The sequence below is a fragment of the Lissotriton helveticus genome, chromosome 4_1 (assembly GCF_964261635.1).
Source record: "Lissotriton helveticus chromosome 4_1, aLisHel1.1, whole genome shotgun sequence".
In the NCBI taxonomy this organism is placed as follows: domain Eukaryota; kingdom Metazoa; phylum Chordata; class Amphibia; order Caudata; family Salamandridae; genus Lissotriton; species Lissotriton helveticus.
Window position 1 is genome coordinate 971,060,996 of NC_136063.1, and position 23,908 is coordinate 971,084,903.

At 33.0% G+C, this 23,908-nt stretch overlaps 11 non-coding genes across 11 annotated transcripts; all 11 read left to right on the top strand.

The window, feature by feature from the left end:
* Positions 1 to 380: 380 nt before the first annotated feature.
* On the top strand, positions 381 to 454 carry TRNAI-AAU (transfer RNA isoleucine (anticodon AAU)). The gene has a single exon. It is a non-coding gene; the product is annotated as a tRNA-Ile (tRNA).
* A 580-nt stretch (positions 455 to 1,034) lies between these two features.
* TRNAI-AAU (transfer RNA isoleucine (anticodon AAU)) lies at positions 1,035 to 1,108 on the top strand. Its single transcript has one exon. It is a non-coding gene; the product is annotated as a tRNA-Ile (tRNA).
* Positions 1,109 to 1,895: 787 nt separating this feature from the next.
* TRNAI-AAU (transfer RNA isoleucine (anticodon AAU)) lies at positions 1,896 to 1,969 on the top strand. The gene has a single exon. It is a non-coding gene; the product is annotated as a tRNA-Ile (tRNA).
* Positions 1,970 to 5,587: 3,618 nt separating this feature from the next.
* TRNAI-AAU (transfer RNA isoleucine (anticodon AAU)) lies at positions 5,588 to 5,661 on the top strand. The gene has a single exon. It is a non-coding gene; the product is annotated as a tRNA-Ile (tRNA).
* Positions 5,662 to 7,103: 1,442 nt separating this feature from the next.
* TRNAI-AAU (transfer RNA isoleucine (anticodon AAU)) lies at positions 7,104 to 7,177 on the top strand. Its single transcript has one exon. It is a non-coding gene; the product is annotated as a tRNA-Ile (tRNA).
* Positions 7,178 to 8,621: 1,444 nt separating this feature from the next.
* TRNAI-AAU (transfer RNA isoleucine (anticodon AAU)) lies at positions 8,622 to 8,695 on the top strand. Its single transcript has one exon. It is a non-coding gene; the product is annotated as a tRNA-Ile (tRNA).
* Positions 8,696 to 9,275: 580 nt separating this feature from the next.
* On the top strand, positions 9,276 to 9,349 carry TRNAI-AAU (transfer RNA isoleucine (anticodon AAU)). The gene has a single exon. It is a non-coding gene; the product is annotated as a tRNA-Ile (tRNA).
* Positions 9,350 to 10,999: 1,650 nt separating this feature from the next.
* TRNAI-AAU (transfer RNA isoleucine (anticodon AAU)) lies at positions 11,000 to 11,073 on the top strand. Its single transcript has one exon. It is a non-coding gene; the product is annotated as a tRNA-Ile (tRNA).
* Positions 11,074 to 14,035: 2,962 nt separating this feature from the next.
* Positions 14,036 to 14,109, top strand: TRNAI-AAU (transfer RNA isoleucine (anticodon AAU)). Its single transcript has one exon. It is a non-coding gene; the product is annotated as a tRNA-Ile (tRNA).
* Positions 14,110 to 17,932: 3,823 nt separating this feature from the next.
* On the top strand, positions 17,933 to 18,006 carry TRNAI-AAU (transfer RNA isoleucine (anticodon AAU)). The gene has a single exon. It is a non-coding gene; the product is annotated as a tRNA-Ile (tRNA).
* A 2,960-nt stretch (positions 18,007 to 20,966) lies between these two features.
* TRNAI-AAU (transfer RNA isoleucine (anticodon AAU)) lies at positions 20,967 to 21,040 on the top strand. Its single transcript has one exon. It is a non-coding gene; the product is annotated as a tRNA-Ile (tRNA).
* Positions 21,041 to 23,908: the final 2,868 nt, after the last annotated feature.

A 23,908-nucleotide genomic window follows, 5' to 3' on the forward strand; every position in this document is an offset into this window, starting at 1 on the left:
TTCAATCAGTCTCCAAGCCAATACTTGATGCTCCTTTAATGTTGAAAATAGATGTATTTTCTACTGTATCATGTTTATCTCTATATTTCCTTTGAGGAGAAGCTGATAAAATGATTAGATGAATCAATTCAATATAGGTGATGAATATTTATTTATTGCTTAACCACATGGAAAAAACTTTAATGGTTCTAAGTTCTAACACTAAGTATGAAAATCTCTTTTGTATTGTAATTTTTTTTAAGTCATATTAGTTTCTTCATGTTGATAATATATAACAATAACTTCATGGTAAACTGCTGAAATTAAGCTTTCCAAATCTCCTGGGTTAACTATCATTTGCCCTTCTTCATTTGCTGGACCTCCAGGTAGTTGTGCAAAATGGCCTGTTAGCTCAGATGGTTAGAGCGTGGTGCTAATAACGCCAAGGTCACAGGTTCGATCCCTGTACAGGCCAAGTTTAATTGTTTGAACAAAGAGGAATTTTTCTTGTGTCTCATTTTGGACTGTTTATCTTCTTGAATCACACGCTGCTTGAAGGATTGGATGGAATCAGTAGCATTTCATCATCTGCTAATTCTTCTAAAGTATTCTATATATTTAGTGAGCCTATTAGTTTAGTCTGTTAGAGCATGAAGTTAAAAACGCAAAGGACATCATTTCAATCAGTCTCCAAGCCAATATTTGATGCTCCTTTAATGTTGAAAATAGATGTATTTTCTTCGGTATCATGTTTACCTCCATATTTCCTTTGCGCAGAAGCTGATAGAATGATTTGATGAATCAATTGAATATAGGTGATGAATATTCATTTATTGCTAAACCACGTGGAAAAAACGTTACTGGTTCAAAATTCTAACACTAAGTATGGAAATCTCTTTTGTATTGCAATTTTTTTGAAGTCATATTAGTTTCTTCATGTTGATAATATGAAAGTTAATTCATATTAAACATCTGAAATTAAGCTTTCCAAATCTCCCGGTTGAACTATCATTAGCACTGCTTCCTGTGCTGATCCTCCAGAAGATGTGCAAATTGGCCTGTTAGCTCAGTTGGTTAGAGCGTGGTGCTAATAACGCCAAGGTCACAGGTTCGATCCCTGTACAGGCCAAGTTTAATTCTTTGAAAAAAGAGGAATTTTTCTTGTGTCTCATTTTGGACTGTTTATCTCGTTGGATCAAACGCTGCTTGAAGGATTGGATGAATACATTTGATATAATTATAGAATTAATTACTATTCCTAAAGCGCCTGGAATATCTATTAATGGTTCTAAGTTCTAACGCAAAGTAACTAAATCTCTTATTTATTGCAATTTATTGAGATCATTTTTGTTTAGTCTTGTTGATAATATATAAAGATACTATGAATGTAAACAGCTGAATATAAGCTTTCCAACTATCCCGGATTAACAATCAGTAGGACTTCATCATCTGCTTCATCTTCAATAGTATGCTATATATTTAGTGAGACTATTAGTTTAGTCTGTTAGAGCATGAAGTTAAAAACGCCAAGGACATACTTTCAATCAGTCTCCAAGCCAATACTTGATGCCTCTTTAATGTTGAAAATAGATGTATTTTCTACTGTATCATGTTTATCTCTATATTTCCTTTGAGGAGAAGCTGATAAAATGATTAGATGAATCAATTCAATATCGGTGATGAATATTTATTTATTGCTTAACCACATGGAAAAAACGTTAATGGTTCTAAGTTCTAACACTAAGTATGAAAATCTCTTTTGTATTGCAATTTTTTTGAAGTCATATTAGTTTCCTCATGTTGATAATATGAAAGTTAATTCATATTAAACAGCTGAAATTAAGCTTTCCAAATCTCCCGGTTGAACTATCATTAGCACTGCTTCCTGTGCTGGTCCTCCAAATGATGTGCAAATTGGCCTGCTAGCTCAGTTGGTTAGAGCGTGGTGCTAATAACGCCAAGGTCACAGGTTCGATCCCTGTACAGGCCAAGTTTAATTCTTTGAAAAAAGATGATTTTTTCTTGTGTCTCATTTTGGACTGTTTATCTCCTTGAATCACACGCTGCTTGAAGGATTGGATGGAATCAGTAGCATTTCATCATCTGCTAATTCTTCAAAAGTATTCTATATATTTAGTGAGCCTATTAGTTTAGTCTGTTAGAGCATGAAGTTAAAAACGCAAAGGACATAATTTTAATCAGTCTCCAAGCCAATACTTGATGCTCCTTTAATGTTGAAAATAGATGTATTTTCTTCTGTATCATGTTTACCTCCATATTTCCTTTGCGCAGAAGCTGATAGAATGATTAGATGAATCAATTGAATATAGGTGATGAATATTTATTTATTGCTAAACCACGTGGAAAAAACGTTACTGGTTCAAAATTCTAACACTAAGTATGGAAATCTCTTTTGTATTGCAATTTTTTTGAAGTCATATTAGTTTCTTCATGTTGATAATATGAAAATTAATTCATATTAAACAGCTGAAATTAAGCTTTCCAAATCTCCCGGTTGAACAATCATTAGCACTGCTTTCTGTGCTGGTCCTCCAGAAGATGTGCAAATTGGCCTGTTAGCTCAGTTGGTTAGAGAGTGATGCTAATAACACCAAGGTATCAGGTTCAATCCCTGTACAGGCCAAGTTTAATTCTTTGAAAAAAGATGAATTTTTCTTGTGTCTCATTTTGGACTGTTTATCTCCTTGGATCAAACGCTGCTTGAAGGATTGGATGAATACATTTGATATAATTATAGAATTAATTACTATTCTTAAAGCGCCTGGAATATCTATTAATGGTTCTAAGTTCTAACGCCAAGTAACTAAATCTCTTATTTATTGCAATTTATTGAGATCATTTTTGTTTAGTCTTGTTGATAATATATAAAGATACTATGAATGTTAACAGCTGAATATAAGCTTTCCAACTATCCCGGATTAACAATCAGTAGGACTTCATCATCTGCTTCATCTTCAATAGTATGCTATATATTTAGTGACCTATTAGTTTAGTCTGTTAGAGCATGAAGCTAAAAATGCCAAGGACATACTTTGAATCAGTCTCCAAGCCAATACTTGATGCTCCTTTAATGTTGAAAATAGATGTATTTTCTACTGTATCATGTTTATCTCTATATTTCCTTTGAGGAGAAGCTGATAAAATGATTAGATGAATCAATTCAATATAGGTGATGAATATTTATTTATTGCTTAACCACATGGAAAAAACGTTAATGGTTCTAAGTTCTAACACTAAGTATGAAAATCTCTTTTGTATTGTAATTTTTTTTAAGTCATATTAGTTTCTTCATGTTGATAATATATAACAATAACTTAATGGTAAACTGCTGAAATTAAGCTTTCCAAATCTCCTGGGTTAACTATCATTTGCCCTTCTTCATATGCTGGACCTCCAGGTAGTTGTGCAAAATGGCCTGTTATCTCAGATGGTTAGAGCGTGGTGCTAATAACGCCAAGGTCACAGGTTCGATCCCTGTACAGGCCAAGTTTAATTGTTTGAACAAAGATGAATTTTTCTTGTGTCTCATTTGGGACTGTTTATCTCCTTGAATCACACGCTGCTTGAAGGATTGGATGGAATCAGTAGCATTTCCTCATCTGCTAATTCTTCAAAAGTATTCTATATATTTAGTGAGCCTATTAGTTTAGTCTGTTAGAGCATGAAGTTAAAAACGCAAAGGACATAATTTCAATCAGTCTCCAAGCCAATACTTGATGCTCCTTTAATGTTGAAAATAGATGTATTTTCTTCTGTATCATGTTTACCTTCATATTTCCTTTGCGCAGAAGCTGATAGAATGATTAGATGAATCAATTGAATGTAGGTGATGAATATTTATTTATTGCTAAACCACGTGGAAAAAACGTTAATGGTTCTAAGTTCTAACACTAAGTATGAAAATCTCTTTTGTATTGTAATTTTTTTTAAGTCATATTAGTTTCTTCATGTTGATAATATATAACAATAACTTCATGGTAAACTGCTGAAATTAAGCTTTCCAAATCTCCTGGGTTAACTATCATTTGCCCTTCTTCATTTGCTGGACCTCCAGGTAGGTTTGCAAAATGGCCTGTTAGCTCAGATGGTTAGAGCGTGGTGCTAATAACGCCAAGGTCACAGGTTCGATCCCAGGACAGGCCAAGTTTAATTGTTTGAACAAAGAGGAATTTTTCTTGTGTCTCATTTTGGACTGTTTATCTTCTTGAATCACACGCTGCTTGAAGGATTGGATGGAATCAGTAGCATTTCATCATCTGCTAATTCTTCTAAAGTATTCTATATATTTAGTGAGCCTATTAGTTTAGTCTGTTAGAGCATGAAGTTAAAAACGCAAAGGACATCATTTCAATCAGTCTCCAAGCCAATATTTGATGCTCCTTTAATGTTGAAAATAGATGTATTTTCTTCTGTATCATGTTTACCTCCATATTTCCTTTGCGCAGAAGCTGATAGAATGATTTGATGAATCAATTGAATATAGGTGATGAATATTCATTTATTGCTAAACCACGTGGAAAAAACGTTACTGGTTCAAAATTCTAACACTAAGTATGGAAATCTCTTTTGTATTGCAATTTTTTTGAAGTCAAATTAGTTTCTTCATGTTGATAATATGAAAGTTAATTCATATTAAACAGCTGAAATTAAGCTTTCCAAATCTCCCGGTTGAACTATCATTAGCACTGCTTCCTGTGCTGGTCCTCCAGAAGATGTGCAAATTGGCCTGTTAGCTCAGTTGGTTAGAGGGTGGTGTTAATAACGCCAAGGTCACAGGTTCGATCCCTCTACAGGCCAAGCTTAATTCTTTGAAAAAAAATGAATTTTTCTTGTGTCTCATTTTGGACTGTTTATCTCCTTGGATCAAACGCTGCTTGAAGGACTCGATGAATACATTTGATATAATTATAGAATTAATTACTATTCTTAAAGCGCCTGGAATATCTATTAATGGTTCTAAGTTCTAACGCCAAGTAACTAAATCTCTTATTTATAGCAATTTATTGAGATCATTTTTGTTTAGTCTTGTTGATAATATATAAAGATACTATGAATGTAAACAGCTGAATATAAGCTTTCCAACTATCCCGGATTAACAATCAGTAGGACTTCATCATCTGCTTCATCTTCAATAGTATGCTATATATTTAGTGACTCTATTAGTTTAGTCTGTTAGAGCATGAAGTTAAAAACGACAAGGACATACTTTCAATCAGTCTCCAAGCCAATACTTGATGCTCCTTTAATGTTGAAAATAGATGTATTTTCTACTGTATCATGTTTATCTCTATATTTCCTTTGAGGAGAAGCTGATAAAATGATTAGATGAATCAATTCAATATAGGTGATGAATATTTATTTATTGCTTAACCACATGGAAAAAACATTAATGGTTCTAAGTTCTAACACTAAGTATGAAAATCTCTTTTGTATTGTAATTTTTTTTAAGTCATATTAGTTTCTTCATGTTGATAATATATAACAATAACTTCATGGTAAACTGCTGAAATTAAGCTTTCCAAATCTCCTGGGTTAACTATCATTTGCCCTACTTCATATGCTGGACCTCCAGGTAGTTGTGCAAAATGGCCTGTTAGCTCAGATGGTTAGAGTGTGGTGCTAATAACGCCAAGGTCACAGGTTCGATCCCTGTACAGGCCAAGTTTAATTGTTTGAACAAAGATGAATTTTTCTTGTGTCTCATTTTGGACTGTTTATCTTCTTGAATCACACGCTGCTTGAAGGATTGGATGGAATCAGTAGCATTTCCTCATCTGCTAATTCTTCAAAAGTATTCTATATATTTAGTTAGCCTATTAGTTTAGTCTGTTAGAGCATGAAGTTAAAAACGCAAAGGACATAATTTCAATCAGTCTCCAAGCCAATATTTGATGCTCCTTTAATGTTGAAAATAGATGTATTTTCTTCTGTATCATGTTTACCATCATATTTCCTTTGCGCAGAAGCTGATAGAATGATTAGATGAATCAATTGAATATAGGTGATGAATATTTATTTATTGCTAAACCACGTGGAAAAAACGTTACTGGTTCAAAATTCTAACACTAAGTATGGAAATCTCTTTTGTATTGCAATTTTTTTGAAGTCATATTAGTTTCTTCATGTTGATAATATGAAAATTAATTCATATTAAACAGCTGAAATTAAGCTTTCCAAATCTCCCGGTTGAACTATCATTAGCACTGCTTTCTGTGCTGGTCCCCCAGAAGATGTGCAAATTGGCCTGTTAGCTCAGTTGGTTAGAGAGTGATGCTAATAACGCCAAGGTGTCAGGTTCGATCCCTGTACAGGCCAAGTTTAATTCTTTGAAAAAAGATGAATTTTTCTTGTGTCTCATTTTGGACTGTTTATCTCCTTGGATCAAACGCTGCTTGAAGGATTGGATGAATACATTTGATATAATTATAGAATTAATTACTATTCTTAAAGCGCCTGGAATATCTATTAATGGTTCTAAGTTCTAACGCCAAGTAACTAAATCTCTTATTTATTGCAATTTATTGAGATCATTTTTGTTTAGTCTTGTTGATAATATATAAAGATACTATGAATGTAAACAGCTGAATATAAGCTTTCCAACTATCCCGGATTAACAATCAGTAGGACTTCATCATCTGCTTCATCTTCAATAGTATGCTATATATTTAGTGACCTATTAGTTTAGTCTGTTAGAGCATGAAGTTAAAACGCCAAGGACATACTTTCAATCAGTCTCCAAGCCAATACTTGATGCTCCTTTAATGTTGAAAATAGATGTATTTTCTACTGTATCATGTTTATCTCTATATTTCCTTTGAGAAGAAGCTGATAAAATGATTAGATGAATCAATTCAATATAGGTGATGAATATTTATTTATTGCTTAACCACATGGAAAAAATGTTAATGGTTCTAAGTTCTAACACTAAGTATGAAAATCTCTTTTGTATTGTAATTTTTTTTAAGTCATATTAGTTTCTTCATGTTGATAATATATAACAATAACTTCATGGTAAACTGCTGAAATTAAGCTTTCCAAATCTCCTGGGTTAACTATCATTTGCCCTTCTTCATATGCTGGACCTCCAGGTAGTTGTGCAAAATGGCCTGTTAGCTCAGATGGTTAGAGCGTGGTGCTAATAACGCCAAGGTCACAGGTTCGATCCCTGTACAGGCCAAGTTTAATTGTTTAAACAAAGATGAATTTTTCTTGTGTCTCATTTTGGACTGTTTATCTCCTTGAATCACACGCTGCTTGAAGGATTGGATGGAATCAGTAGCATTTCCTCATCTGCTAATTCTTCAAAAGTATTCTATATATTTAGTGAGCCTATTAGTTTAGTCTGTTAGAGCATGAAGTTAAAAACGCAAAGGACATAATTTCAATCAGTCTCCAAGCCAATACTTGATGCTCCTTTAATGTTGAAAATAGATGTATTTTCTTCTGTATCATGTTTACCTCCATATTTCCTTTGCGCAGAAGCTGATAGAATGATTAGATGAATCAATTGAATATAGTTGATGAATATTTATTTATTGCTAAACCACGTGGAAAAAACTTTACTGGTTCAAAATTCTAACACTAAGTATGGAAATCTCTTTTGTATTGCAATTTTTTTGAAGTCATATTAGTTTCTTCATGTTGATAATATGAAAGTTAATTCATATTAAACAGCTGAAATTAAGCTTTCCAAATCTCCCGGTTGAACTATCATTAGCACTGCTTCCTGTGCTGGTCCTCCAGAAGATGTGCAAATTGGCCTGTTAGCTCAGTTGGTTAGAGAGTGGTGCTAATAACCCCAATGTCACAGGTTTGATCCCTGTACAGGCCAAGTTTAATTCTTTGGAAAAAGATGAATTTTTCTTGTGTCTCATTTTGGACTGTTTATCTCCTTGGATCAAACGCTGCTTGAAGGATTGGATGAATACATTTGATATAATTATAGAATTAATTACTATTCTTAAAGCGCCTGGAATATCTATTAATGGTTCTAAGTTCTAACGCCAAGTAACTAAATCTCTTATTTATTGCAATTTATTGAGATCATTTTTGTTTAGTCTTGTTGATAATATATAAAGATACTATGAATGTAAACAGCTGAATATAAGCTTTCCAACTATCCCGGATTAACAATCAGTAGGACTTCATCATCTGCTTCATCTTCAATAGTATGCTATATATTTAGTGACTCTATTAGTTTAGTCTGTTAGAGCATGAAGTTAAAAACGACAAGGACATACTTTCAATCAGTCTCCAAGCCAATACTTGATGCTCCTTTAATGTTGAAAATAGATGTATTTTCTACTGTATCATGTTTATCTCTATATTTCCTTTGAGGAGAAGCTGATAAAATGATTAGATGAATCAATTCAATATAGGTGATGAATATTTATTTATTGCTTAATCACATGGAAAAAACGTTAATGGTTCTAAGTTCTAACACTAAGTATGAAAATCTCTTTTGTATTGTAATTTTTTTTAAGTCATATTAGTTTCTTCATGTTGATAATATATAACAATAACTTCATGGTAAACTGCTGAAATTAAGCTTTCCAAATCTCCTGGGTTGACTATCATTTGCCCGTCTTCATATGCTGGACCTCCAGGTAGTTTTACAAAATGGCCTGTTAGCTCAGATGGTTAGAGCGTGGTGCTAATAACGCCAAGGTCACAGGTTCGATCCCTGTACAGGCCAAGTTTAATTGTTTGAACAAAGATGAATTTTTCTTGTGTCTCATTTTGGACTGTTTATCTTCTTGAATCACACGCTGCTTGAAGGATTGGATGGAATCAGTAGCATTTCCTCATCTGCTAATTCTTCAAAAGTATTCTATATATTTAGTTAGCCTATTAGTTTAGTCTGTTAGAGCATGAAGTTAAAAACGCAAAGGACATAATTTCAATCAGTCTCCAAGCCAATATTTGATGCTCCTTTAATGTTGAAAATAGATGTATTTTCTTCTGTATCATGTTTACCTTCATATTTCCTTTGCACAGAAGCTGATAGAATGATTAGATGAATCAATTGAATATAGGTGATGAATATTTATTTATTGCTAAACCACGTGGAAAAAACGTTACTGGTTCAAAATTCTAACACTAAGTATGGAAATCTCTTTTGTATTGCAATTTTTTTGAAGTCATATTAGTTTCTTCATGTTGATAATATGAAAGTTAATTCATATTAAACAGCTGAAATTAAGCTTTCCAAATCTCCCGGTTGAACTATCATTAGCACTGCTTCCTGTGCTGGTCCTCCAGAATATGTGCAAATTGGCCTGTTAGCTCAGTTGGTTAGAGCGTGGTGCTAATAACGCCAAGGTCACAGGTTCGATCCCTGTACAGGCCAAGTTTACTTCTTTGAAAAAAGATGAATGTTTCTTGTGTCTCATTTTGGGCTGTTTATCTCCTTGGATCAAACGCTGATTGAAGGACTCGATGAATACATTTGATATAATTATAGAATTAATTACTATTCTTAAAGCGCCTGGAATATCTATTAATGGTTCTAAGCTCTAACGCCAAGTAACTAAATCTCTTATTTATAGCAATTTATTGAGATCATTTTTGTTTAGTCTTGTTGATAATATATAAAGATACTATGAATGTAAACAGCTGAATATAAGCTTTCCAACTATCCCGGATTAACAATCAGTAGGACTTCATCATCTGCTTCATCTTCAATAGTATGCTATATATTTAGTGACTCTATTAGTTTAGTCTGTTAGAGCATGAAGTTAAAAACGTAAAGGACATAATTTCAATCAGTCTCCAAGCCAATACTTGATGCTCCTTTAATGTTGAAAATAGATGTATTTTCTTCTGTATCATGTTTACCTCCATATTTCCTTTGCGCAGAAGCTGATAGAATGATTAGATGAATCAATTGAATATAGTTGATGAATATTTATTTATTGCTAAACCACGTGGAAAAAACGTTACTGGTTCAAAATTCTAACACTAAGTATGGAAATCTCTTTTGTATTGCAATTTTTTTGAAGTCATATTAGTTTCTTCATGTTGATAATATGAAAGTTAATTCATATTAAACAGCTGAAATTAAGCTTTCCAAATCTCCCGGTTGAACTATCATTAGCACTGCTTCCTGTGCTGGTCCTCCAGAAGATGTGCAAATTGGCCTGTTAGCTCAGTTGGTTAGAGAGTGGTGCTAATAACGCCAAGGTCACAGGTTCGATCCCTGTACAGACCAAGTTTAATTCTTTGGAAAAAGATGAAATTTTCTTGTGTCTCATTTTGGACTGTTTATCTCCTTGGATCAAACGCTGCTTGAAGGATTGGATGAATACATTTGATATAATTATAGAATTAATTACTATTCTTAAAGCGCCTGGAATATCTATTAATGGTTCTAAGTTCTAACGCCAAGTAACTAAATCTCTTATTTATTGCAATTTATTGAGATCATTTTTGTTTAGTCTTGTTGATAATATATAAAGATACTATGAATGTAAACAGCTGCATATAAGCTTTCCAACTATCCCGGATTAACAATCAGTAGGACTTCATCATCTGCTTCATCTTCAATAGTATGCTATATATTTAGTGACCTATTAGTTTAGTCTGTTAGAGCATGAAGTTAAAAACGCCAAGGACATACTTTCAATCAGTCTCCAAGCCAATACTTGATGCTCCTTTAATGTTGAAAATAGATGTATTTTCTACTGTATCATGTTTATCTCTATATTTCCTTTGAGGAGAAGCTGATAAAATGATTAGATGAATCAATTCAATATAGGTGATGAATATTTATTTATTGCTTAACCACATGGAAAAAACTTTAATGGTTCTAAGTTCTAACACTAAGTATGAAAATCTCTTTTGTATTGTAATTTTTTTTAAGTCATATTAGTTTCTTCATGTTGATAATATATAACAATAACTTCATGGTAAACTGCTGAAATTAAGCTTTCCAAATCTCCTGGGTTAACTATCATTTGCCCTTCTTCATTTGCTGGACCTCCAGGTAGTTGTGCAAAATGGCCTGTTAGCTCAGATGGTTAGAGCGTGGTGCTAATAACGCCAAGGTCACAGGTTCGATCCCTGTACAGGCCAAGTTTAATTGTTTGAACAAAGAGGAATTTTTCTTGTGTCTCATTTTGGACTGTTTATCTTCTTGAATCACACGCTGCTTGAAGGATTGGATGGAATCAGTAGCATTTCATCATCTGCTAATTCTTCTAAAGTATTCTATATATTTAGTGAGCCTATTAGTTTAGTCTGTTAGAGCATGAAGTTAAAAACGCAAAGGACATCATTTCAATCAGTCTCCAAGCCAATATTTGATGCTCCTTTAATGTTGAAAATAGATGTATTTTCTTCGGTATCATGTTTACCTCCATATTTCCTTTGCGCAGAAGCTGATAGAATGATTTGATGAATCAATTGAATATAGGTGATGAATATTCATTTATTGCTAAACCACGTGGAAAAAACGTTACTGGTTCAAAATTCTAACACTAAGTATGGAAATCTCTTTTGTATTGCAATTTTTTTGAAGTCATATTAGTTTCTTCATGTTGATAATATGAAAGTTAATTCATATTAAACAGCTGAAATTAAGCTTTCCAAATCTCCCGGTTGAACTATCATTAGCTCTGCTTCCTGTGCTGGTCCTCCAGAAGATGTGCAAATTGGCCTGTTAGCTCAGTTGGTTAGAGCGTGGTGTTAATAATGCCAAGGTCACAGGTTCGATCCCTCTACAGGCCAAGCTTAATTGTTTGAAAAAAGATGAATTTTTATTGTGTCTCTTTTTGGACTGTTTATCTCCTTGGATCAAACGCTGCTTGAAGGACTCGATGAATACATTTGATATAATTATAGAATTAATTACTATTCTTAAAGCGCCTGGAATATCTATTAATGGTTCTAAGTTCTAACGCCAAGTAACTAAATCTCTTATTTATAGCAATTTATTGAGATCATTTTTGTTTAGTCTTGTTGATAATATATAAAGATACTATGAATGTAAACAGCTGAATATAAGCTTTCCAACTATCCCGGATTAACAATCAGTAGGACTTCATCATCTGCTTCATCTTCAATAGTATGCTATATATTTAGTGACTCTATTAGTTTAGTCTGTTAGAGCATGAAGTTAAAAACGACAAGGACATACTTTCAATCAGTCTCCAAGCCAATACTTGATGCTCCTTTAATGTTGAAAATAGATGTATTTTCTACTGTATCATGTGTATCTCTATATTTCCTTTGAGGAGAAGCTGATAAAATGATTAGATGAATCAATTCAATATAGGTGATGAATATTTATTTATTGCTTAACCACATGGAAAAAACGTTAATGGTTCTAAGTTCTAACACTAAGTATGAAAATCTCTTTTGTATTGTAATTTTTTTTAAGTCATATTAGTTTCTTCATGTTGATAATATATAACAATAACTTCATGGTAAACTGCTGAAATTAAGCTTTCCAAATCTCCTGGGTTAACTATCATTTGCCCTTCTTCATATGCTGGACCTCCAGGTAGTTGTGCAAAATTGCCTGTTAGCTCAGATGGTTAGAGCGTGGTGCTAATAACGCCAAGGTCACAGGTTCGATCCCTGTACAGGCCAAGTTTAATTGTTTGAACAAAGATGAATTTTTCTTGTGTCTCATTTTGGACTGTTTATCTTCTTGAATCACACGCTGCTTGAAGGATTGGATGGAATCAGTAGCATTTCATCATCTGCGAATTCTTCTAAAGTATTCTATATATTTAGTGAGCCTATTAGTTTAGTCTGTTAGAGCATGAAGTTAAAAACGCAAAGGACATCATTTCAATCAGTCTCCAAGCCAATATTTGATGCTCCTTTAATGTTGAAAATAGATGTATTTTCTTCTGTATCATGTTTACCTCCATATTTCCTTTGCGCAGAAGCTGATAGAATGATTTGATGAATCAATTGAATATAGGTGATGAATATTTATTTATTGCTAAACCACGTGGAAAAAACGTTACTGGTTCAAAATTCTAACACTAAGTATGGAAATCTCTTTTGTATTGCAATTTTTTTGAAGTCATATTAGTTTCTTCATGTTGATAATATGAAAGTTAATTCATATTAAACAGCTGAAATTAAGCTTTCCAAATCTCCCGGTTGAACTATCATTAGCACTGCTTCCTGTGCTGGTCCTCCAGAAGATGTGCAAATTGGCCTGTTAGCTCAGTTGGTTAGAGTGTGGTGCTAATAACGCCAAGGTCACAGGTTCGATCCCTCTACAGGCCAAGCTTAATTCTTTGAAAAAAGATTAATTTTTCTTGTATCTCATTTTGGACTGTTTATCTCCTTGGATCAAACGCTGCTTGAAGGACTCGATGAATACATTTGATATAATTATAGAATGAATTACTATTCTTAAAGCGCCTGGAATATCTATTAATGGTTCTAAGTTCTAACGCCAAGTAACTAAATCTCTTATTTATAGCAATTTATTGAGATCATTTTTGTTTAGTCTTGTTGATAATATATAAAGATACTATGAATGTAAACAGCTGAATATAAGCTTTCCAACTATCCCGGATTAACAATCAGTAGGACTTCATCATCTGCTTCATCTTCAATAGTATGCTATATATTTAGTGACTCTATTAGTTTAGTCTGTTAGAGCATGAAGTTAAAAACGACAAGGACATACTTTCAATCAGTCTGCAAGCCAATACTTGATGCTCCTTTAATGTTGAAAATAGATGTATTTTCTACTGTATCATGTTTATCTCTATATTTCCTTTGAGGAGAAGCTGATAAAATGATTAGATGAATCAATTCAATATAGGTGATGAATATTTATTTATTGCTTAACCACATGGAAAAAACATTAATGGTTCTAAGTTCTAACACTAAGTATGAAAATCTCTTTTGTATTGTAATTTTTTTTAAGTCATATTAGTTTCTTCATGTTGATAATATATAACAATAACTTCATGGTAAACTGCTGAAATTAAGCTTTCCAAATCTCCTGGGTTAACTATCATTTGCCCTACTTCATATGCTGGACCTCCAGGTAGTTGTGCAAAATGGCCTGTTAGCTCAGATGGTTAGAGTGTGGTGCTAATAACGCCAAGGTCACAGGTTCGATCCCTGTACAGGCCAAGTTTAATTGTTTGAACAAAGATGAATTTTTCTTGTGTCTCATTTTGGACTGTTTATCTTCTTGAATCACACGCTGCTTGAAGGATTGGATGGAATCAGTAGCATTTCCTCATCTGCTAATTCTTCAAAAGTATTCTATATATTTAGTTAGCCTATTAGTTTAGTCTGTTAGAGCATGAAGTTAAAAACGCAAAGGACATAATTTCAATCAGTCTCCAAGCCAATATTTGATGCTCCTTTAATGTTGAAAATAGATGTATTTTCTTCTGTATCATGTTTACCATCATATTTCCTTTGCCCAGAAGCTGATAGAATGATTAGATGAATCAATTGAATATAGGTGATGAATATTTATTTATTGCTAAACCACGTGGAAAAAACGTTACTGGTTCAAAATTCTAACACTAAGTATGGAAATCTCTTTTGTATTGCAATTTTTTTGAAGTCATATTAGTTTCTTCATGTTGATAATATGAAAATTAATTCATATTAAACAGCTGAAATTAAGCTTTCCAAATCTCCCGGTTGAACTATCATTAGCACTGCTTTCTGTGCTGGTCCCCCAGAAGATGTGCAAATTGGCCTGTTAGCTCAGTTGGTTAGAGAGTGATGCTAATAACGCCAAGGTGTCAGGTTTGATCCCTGTACAGGCCAAGTTTAATTCTTTGAAAAAAGATGAATTTTTCTTCTGTCTCATTTTGGACTGTTTATCTCCTTGGATCAAACGCTGCTTGAAGGATTGGATGAATACATTTGATATAATTATAGAATTAATTACTATTCTTAAAGCGCCTGGAATATCTATTAATGGTTCTAAGTTCTAACGCCAAGTAACTAAATCTCTTATTTATTGCAATTTATTGAGATCATTTTTGTTTAGTCTTGTTGATAATATATAAAGATACTATGAATGTAAACAGCTGAATATAAGCTTTCCAACTATCCCGGATTAACAATCAGTAGGACTTCATCATCTGCTTCATCTTCAATAGTATGCTATATATTTAGTGACTCTATTAGTTTAGTCTGTTAGAGCATGAAGTTAAAAACGTAAAGGACATAATTTCAATCAGTCTCCAAGCCAATACTTGATGCTCCTTTAATGTTGAAAATAGATGTATTTTCTTCTGTATCATGTTTACCTCCATATTTCCTTTGCGCAGAAGCTGATAGAATGATTAGATGAATCAATTGAATATAGTTGATGAATATTTATTTATTGCTAAACCACGTGGAAAAAACGTTACTGGTTCAAAATTCTAACACTAAGTATGGAAATCTCTTTTGTATTGCAAATTTTTTTGAAGTCATATTAGTTTCTTCATGTTGATAATATGAAAGTTAATTCATATTAAACAGCTGAAATTAAGCTTTCCAAATCTCCCGGTTGAACTATCATTAGCACTGCTTCCTGTGCTGGTCCTCCAGAAGATGTGCAAATTGGCCTGTTAGCTCAGTTGGTTAGAGAGTGGTGCTAATAACGCCAAGGTCACAGGTTCGATCCCTGTACAGACCAAGTTTAATTCTTTGGAAAAAGATGAATTTTTCTTGTGTCTCATTTTGGACTGTTTATCTCCTTGGATCAGACGCTGCTTGAAGGATTGGATGAATACATTTGATATAATTATAGAATTAATTACTATTCTTAAAGCGCCTGGAATATCTATTAATGGTTCTAAGTTCTAACGCCAAGTAACTAAATCTCTTATTTATTGCAATTTATTGAGATCATTTTTGTTTAGTCTTGTTGATAATATATAAAGATACTATGAATGTAAACAGCTGCATATAAGCTTTCCAACTATCCCGGATTAACAATCAGTAGGACTTCATCATCTGCTTCATCTTCAATAGTATGCTATATATTTAGTGACCTATTAGTTTAGTCTGTTAGAGCATGAAGTTAAAAACGCCAAGGACATACTTTCAATCAGTCTCCAAGCCAATACTTGATGCTCCTTTAATGTTGAAAATAGATGTATTTTCTACTGTATCATGTTTATCTCTATATTTCCTTTGAGGAGAAGCTGATAAAATGATTAGATGAATCAATTCAATATAGGTGATGAATATTTATTTATTGCTTAACCACATGGAAAAAACTTTAATGGTTCTAAGTTCTAACACTAAGTATGAAAATCTCTCTTGTATTGTAATTTTTTTTAAGTCATATTAGTTTCTTCATGTTGATAATATATAACAATAACTTCATGGTAAACTGCTGAAATTAAGCTTTCCAAATCTCCTGGGTTAACTATCATTTGCCCTTCTTCATTTGCTGGACCTCCAGGTAGTTGTGCAAAATGGCCTGTTAGCTCAGATGGTTAGAGCGTGGTGCTAATAACGCCAAGGTCACAGGTTCGATCCCAGGACAGGCCAAGTTTAATTGTTTGAACAAAGAGGAATTTTTCTTGTGTCTCATTTTGGACTGTTTATCTTCTTGAATCACACGCTGCTTGAAGGATTGGATGGAATCAGTAGCATTTCATCATCTGCTAATTCTTCTAAAGTATTCTATATATTTAGTGAGCCTATTAGTTTAGTCTGTTAGAGCATGAAGTTAAAAACGCAAAGGACATCATTTCAATCAGTCTCCAAGCCAATATTTGATGCTCCTTTAATGTTGAAAATAGATGTATTTTCTTCGGTATCATGTTTACCTCCATATTTCCTTTGCGCAGAAGCTGATAGAATGATTTGATGAATCAATTGAATATAGGTGATGAATATTCATTTATTGCTAAACCACGTGGAAAAAACGTTACTGGTTCAAAATTCTAACACTAAGTATGGAAATCTCTTTTGTATTGCAATTTTTTTGAAGTCATATTAGTTTCTTCATGTTGATAATATGAAAGTTAATTCATATTAAACAGCTGAAATTAAGCTTTCCAAATCTCCCGGTTGAACTATCATTAGCACTGCTTCCTGTGCTGGTCCTCCAGAAGATGTGCAAATTGGCCTGTTAGCTCAGTTGGTTAGAGCGTGGTGTTAATAACGCTAAGGTCACAGGTTCGATCCCTCTACAGGCCAAGCTTAATTCTTTGAAAAAAGATGAATTTTTCTTGTGTCTCATTTTGGACTGTTTATCTCCTTGGATCAAACGCTGCTTGAAGGACTCGATGAATACATTTGATATAATTATAGAATTAATTACTATTCTTAAAGCGCCTGGAATATCTATTAATGGTTCTAAGTTCTAACGCCAAGTAACTAAATCTCTTATTTATAGCAATTTATTGAGATCATTTTTGTTTAGTCTTGTTGATAATATATAAAGATACTATGAATGTAAACAGCTGAATATAAGCTTTCCAACTATCCCGGATTAACAATCAGTAGGACTTCATCATCTGCTTCATCTTCAATAGTATGCTATATATTTAGTGACTCTATTAGTTTAGTCTGTTAGAGCATGAAGTTAAAAACGACAAGGACATACTTTCAATCAGTCTCCAAGCCAATACTTGATGCTCCTTTAATGTTGAAAATAGATGTATTTTCTACTGTATCATGTGTATCTCTATATTTCCTTTGAGGAGAAGCTGATAAAATGATTAGATGAATCAATTCAATATAGGTGATGAATATTTATTTATTGCTTAACCACATGGAAAAAACGTTAATGGTTCTAAGTTCTAACACTAAGTATGAAAATCTCTTTTGTATTGTAATTTTTTTTAAGTCATATTAGTTTCTTCATGTTGATAATATATAACAATAACCTCATGGTAAACTGCTGAAATTAAGCTTTCCAAATCTCCTGGGTTAACTATCATTTGCCCTTCTTCATATGCTGGACCTCCAGGTAGTTGTGCAAAATGGCCTGTTAGCTCAGATGGTTAGAGCGTGGTGCTAATAACGCCAAGGTCACAGGTTCGATCCCTGTACAGGCCAAGTTTAATTGTTTGAACAAAGATGAATTTTTCTTGTGTCTCATTTTGGACTGTTTATCTTCTTGAATCACACGCTGCTTGAAGGATTGGATGGAATCAGTAGCATTTCATCATCTGCTAATTCTTCTAAAGTATTCTATATATTTAGTGAGCCTATTAGTTTAGTCTGTTAGAGCATGAAGTTAAAAACGCAAAGGACATCATTTCAATCAGTCTCCAAGCCAATATTTGATGCTCCTTTAATGTTGAAAATAGATGTATTTTCTTCTGTATCATGTTTACCTCCATATTTCCTTTGCGCAGAAGCTGATAGAATGATTTGATGAATCAATTGAATATAGGTGATGAATATTTATTTATTGCTAAACCACGTGGAAAAAACGTTACTGGTTCAAAATTCTAACACTAAGTATGGAAATCTCTTTTGTATTGCAATTTTTTTGAAGTCATATTAGTTTCTTCATGTTGATAATATGAAAGTTAATTCATATTAAACAGCTGAAATTAAGCTTTCCAAATCTCCCGGTTAAACTATCATTAGCACGGCTTCCTGTGCTGGTTCTCCAGAAGATGTGCAAATTGGCCTGTTAGCTCAGTTGGTTAGAATGTGGTGCTAATAACGCCAAGGTCACAGGTTCGATCCCTCTACAGGCCAAGCTTAATTCTTTGAAAAAAGATAAATTTTTCTTGTATCTCATTTTGGACTGTTTATCTCCTTGGATCAAACGCTGCTTGAAGGACTCGATGAATACATTTGATATAATTATAGAATGAATTACTATTCTTAAAGCGCCTGGAATATCTATTAATGGTTCTAAGTTCTAACGCCAAGTAACTAAATCTCTTATTTATAGCAATTTATTGAGATCATTTTTGTTTAGTCTTGTTGATAATATATAAAGATACTATGAATGTAAACAGCTGAATATAAGCTTTCCAACTATCCCGGATTAACAATCAGTAGGACTTCATCATCTGCTTCATCTTCAATAGTATGCTATATATTTAGTGACTCTATTAGTTTAGTCTGTTAGAGCATGAAGTTAAAAACGACAAGGACATACTTTCAATCAGTCTCCAAGCCAATACTTGATGCTCCTTTAATGTTGAAAATAGATGTATTTTCTACTGTATCATGTTTATCTCTATATTTCCTTTGAGGAGAAGCTGATAAAATGATTAGATGAATCAATTCAATATAGGTGATGAATATTTATTTATTGCTTAACCACATGGAAAAAACATTAATGGTTCTAAGTTCTAACACTAAGTATGAAAATCTCTTTTGTATTGTAATTTCTTTTAAGTCATATTAGTTTCTTCATGTTGATAATATATAACAATAACTTCATGGTAAACTGCTGAAATTAAGCTTTCCAAATCTCCTGGGTTAACTATCATTTGCCCTACTTCATATGCTGGACCTCCAGGTAGTTGTGCAAAATAGCCTGTTAGCTCAGATGGTTAGAGTGTGGTGCTAATAACGCCAAGGTCACAGGTTCGATCCCTGTACAGGCCAAGTTTAATTGTTTGAACAAAGATGAATTTTTCTTGTGTCTCATTTTGGATTGTTTATCTTCTTGAATCACACGCTGCTTGAAGGATTGGATGGAATCAGTAGCATTTCCTCATCTGCTAATTCTTCAAAAGTATTCTATATATTTAGTTAGCCTATTAGTTTAGTCTGTTAGAGCATGAAGTTAAAAACGCAAAGGACATAATTTCAATCAGTCTCCAAGCCAATATTTGATGCTCCTTTAATGTTGAAAATAGATGTATTTTCTTCTGTATCATGTTTACCATCATATTTCCTTTGCGCAGAAGCTGATAGAATGATTAGATGAATCAATTGAATATAGGTGATGAATATTTATTTATTGCTAAACCACGTGGAAAAAACGTTACTGGTTCAAAATTCTAACACTAAGTATGGAAATCTCTTTTGTATTGCAATTTTTTTGAAGTCATATTAGTTTCTTCATGTTGATAATATGAAAATTAATTCATATTAAACAGCTGAAATTAAGCTTTCCAAATCTCCCGGTTGAACTATCATTAGCACTGCTTTCTGTGCTGGTCCCCCAGAAGATGTGCAAATTGGCCTGTTAGCTCAGTTGGTTAGAGAGTGATGCTAATAACGCCAAGGTGTCAGGTTCGATCCCTGTACAGGCCAAGTTTAATTCTTTGAAAAAAGATGAATTTTTCTTGTGTCTCATTTTGGACTGTTTATCTCCTTGGATCAAACGCTGCTTGAAGGATTGGATGAATACATTTGATATAATTATAGAATTAATTACTATTCTTAAAGCGCCTGGAATATCTATTAATGGTTCTAAGTTCTAACGCCAAGTAACTAAATCTCTTATTTATTGCAATTTATTGAGATCATTTTTGTTTAGTCTTGTTGATAATATATAAAGATACTATGAATGTAAACAGCTGAATATAAGCTTTCCAACTATCCCGGATTAACAATCAGTAGGACTTCATCATCTGCTTCATCTTCAATAGTATGCTATATATTTAGTGACCTATTAGTTTAGTCTGTTAGAGCATGAAGTTAAAAACCCCAAGGACATACTTTCAATCAGTCTCCAAGCCAATACTTGATGCTCCTTTAATGTTGAAAATAGATGTATTTTCTACTGCATCATGTTTATCTCTATATTTCCTTTGAGAAGAAGCTGATAAAATGATTAGATGAATCAATTCAATATAGGTGATGAATATTTATTTATTGCTTAACCACATGGAAAAAATGTTAATGGTTCTAAGTTCTAACACTAAGTATGAAAATCTCTTTTGTATTGTAATTTTTTTTAAGTCATATTAGTTTCTTCATGTTGATAATATATAACAATAACTTCATGGTAAACTGCTGAAATTAAGCTTTCCAAATCTCCTGGGTTAACTATCATTTGCCCTTCTTCATATGCTGGACCTCCAGGAGTTATGCAAAATGGCCTGTTAGCTCAGATGGTTAGAGCGTGGTGCTAATAACGCCAAGGTCACAGGTTCGATCCCTGTACAGGCCAAGTTTAATTGTTTAAACAAAGATGAATTTTTCTTGTGTCTCATTTTGGACTGTTTATCTCCTTGAATCACACGCTGCTTGAATGATTGGATGGAATCAGTAGCATTTCATCATCTGCTAATTCTTCAAAAGTATTCTATATATTTAGTGAGCCTATTAGTTTAGTCTGTTAGAGCATGAAGTTAAAAACGCAAAGGACATAATTTCAATCAGTCTCCAAGCCAATACTTGATGCTCCTTTAATGTGGAAAATAGATGTATTTTCTTCTGTATCATGTTTACCTCCATATTTCCTTTGCGCAGAAGCTGATAGAATGATTAGATGAATCAATTGAATATAGTTGATGAATATTTATTTTTTGCTAAACCACGTGGAAAAAATGTTACTGGTTCAAAATTCTAACACTAAGTATGGAAATCTCTTTTGTATTGCAATTTTTTTGAAGTCATATTAGTTTCTTCATGTTGATAATATGAAAGTTAATTCATATTAAACAGCTGAAATTAAGCTTTCCAAATCTCCCGGTTGAACTATCATTAGCACTGCTTCCTGTGCTGGTCCTCCAGAAGATGTGCAAATTGGCCTGTTAGCTCAGTTGGTTAGAGAGTGGTGCTAATAACGCCAAGGTCACAGGTTCAATCCCTGTACAGACCAAGTTTAATTCTTTGGAAAAAGATGAATTTTTCTTGTGTCTCATTTTGGACTGTTTATCTCCTTGGATCAAACGCTGCTTGAAGGATTGGATGAATACATTTGATATAATTATAGAATTAATTACTATTCTTAAAGCGCCTGGAATATCTATTAATGGTTCTAAGTTCTAACGCCAAGTAACTAAATCTCTTATTTATTGCAATTTATTGAGATCATTTTTGTTTAGTCTTGTTGATAATATATAAAGATACTATGAATGTAAACAGCTGCATATAAGCTTTCCAACTATCCCGGATTAACAATCAGTAGGACTTCATCATCTGCTTCATCTTCAATAGTATGCTATATATTTAGTGACCTATTAGTTTAGTCTGTTAGAGCATGAAGTTAAAAACGCCAAGGACATACTTTCAATCAGTCTCCAAGCCAATACTTGATGCTCCTTTAATGTTGAAAATAGATGTATTTTCTACTGTATCATGTTTATCTCTATATTTCCTTTGAGGAGAAGCTGATAAAATGATTAGATGAATCAATTCAATATAGGTGATGAATATTTATTTATTGCTTAACCACATGGAAAAAACGTTAATGGTTCTAAGTTCTAACACTAAGTATGAAAATCTCTTTTGTATTGTAATTTTTTTTAAGTCATATCAGTTTCTTCATGTTGATAATATATAACAATAACTTCATGGTAAACTGCTGAAATTAAGCTTTCCAAATCTCCTGGGTTAACTATCATTTGCCCTTCTTCATTTGCTGGACCTCCAGGTAGTTGTGCAAAATGGCCTGTTAGCTCAGATGGTTAGAGCGTGGTGCTAATAACGCCAAGGTCACAGGTTCGATCCCAGGACAGGCCAAGTTTAATTGTTTGAACAAAGAGGAATTTTTCTTGTGTCTCATTTTGGACTGTTTATCTTCTTGAATCACACGCTGCTTGAAGGATTGGATGGAATCAGTAGCATTTCATCATCTGCTAATTCTTCTAAAGTATTCTATATATTTAGTGAGCCTATTAGTTTAGTCTGTTAGAGCATGAAGTTAAAAACGCAAAGGACATCATTTCAATCAGTCTCCAAGCCAATATTTGATGCTCCTTTAATGTTGAAAATAGATGTATTTTCTTCTGTATCATGTTTACCTCCATATTTCCTTTGCGCAGAAGCTGATAGAATGATTTGATAATTCAATTGAATATAGGTGATGAATATTCATTTATTGCTAAACCACGTGGAAAAAACGTTACTGGTTCAAAATTCTAACACTAAGTATGGAAATCTCTTTTGTATTGCAATTTTTTTGAAGTCATATTAGTTTCTTCATGTTGATAATATGAAAGTTAATTCATATTAAACAGCTGAAATTAAGCTTTCCAAATCTCCCGGTTGAACTATCATTAGCACTGCTTCCTGTGCTGGCCCTCCAGAAGATGTGCAAATTGGCCTGTTAGCTCAGTTGGTTAGAGCGTGGTGTTAATAACGCCAATGTCACAGGTTCAATCCCTCTACAGGCCAAGCTTAATTCTTTGAAAAAAGATGAATTTTTCTTGTGTCTCATTTTGGACTGTTTATCTCCTTGGATCAAACGCTGCTTGAAGGACTCGATGAATACATTTGATATAATTATAGAATTAATGACTATTCTTAAAGCGCCTGGAATATCTATTAATGGTTCTAAGTTCTAACGCCAAGTAACTAAATCTCTTATTTATAGCAATTTATTGAGATCATTTTTGTTTAGTCTTGTTGATAATATATAAAGATACTATGAATGTAAACAGCTGAATATAAGCTTTCCAACTATCCCGGATTAACAATCAGTAGGACTTCATCATCTGCTTCATCTTCAATAGTATGCTATATATTTAGTGACTCTATTAGTTTAGTCTGTTAGAGCATGAAGTTAAAAACGACAAGGACATACTTTCAATCAGTCTCCAAGCCAATACTTGATGCTCCTTTAATGTTGAAAATAGATGTATTTTCTACTGTATCATGTGTATCTCTATATTTCCTTTGAGGAGAAGCTGATAAAATGATTAGATGAATCAATTCAATATAGGTGATGAATATTCATTTATTGCTTAACCACATGGAAAAAACGTTAATGGTTCTAAGTTCTAACACTAAGTATGAAAATCTCTTTTGTATTGTAATTTTTTTTAAGTCATATTAGTTTCTTCATGTTGATAATATATAACAATAACTTCAT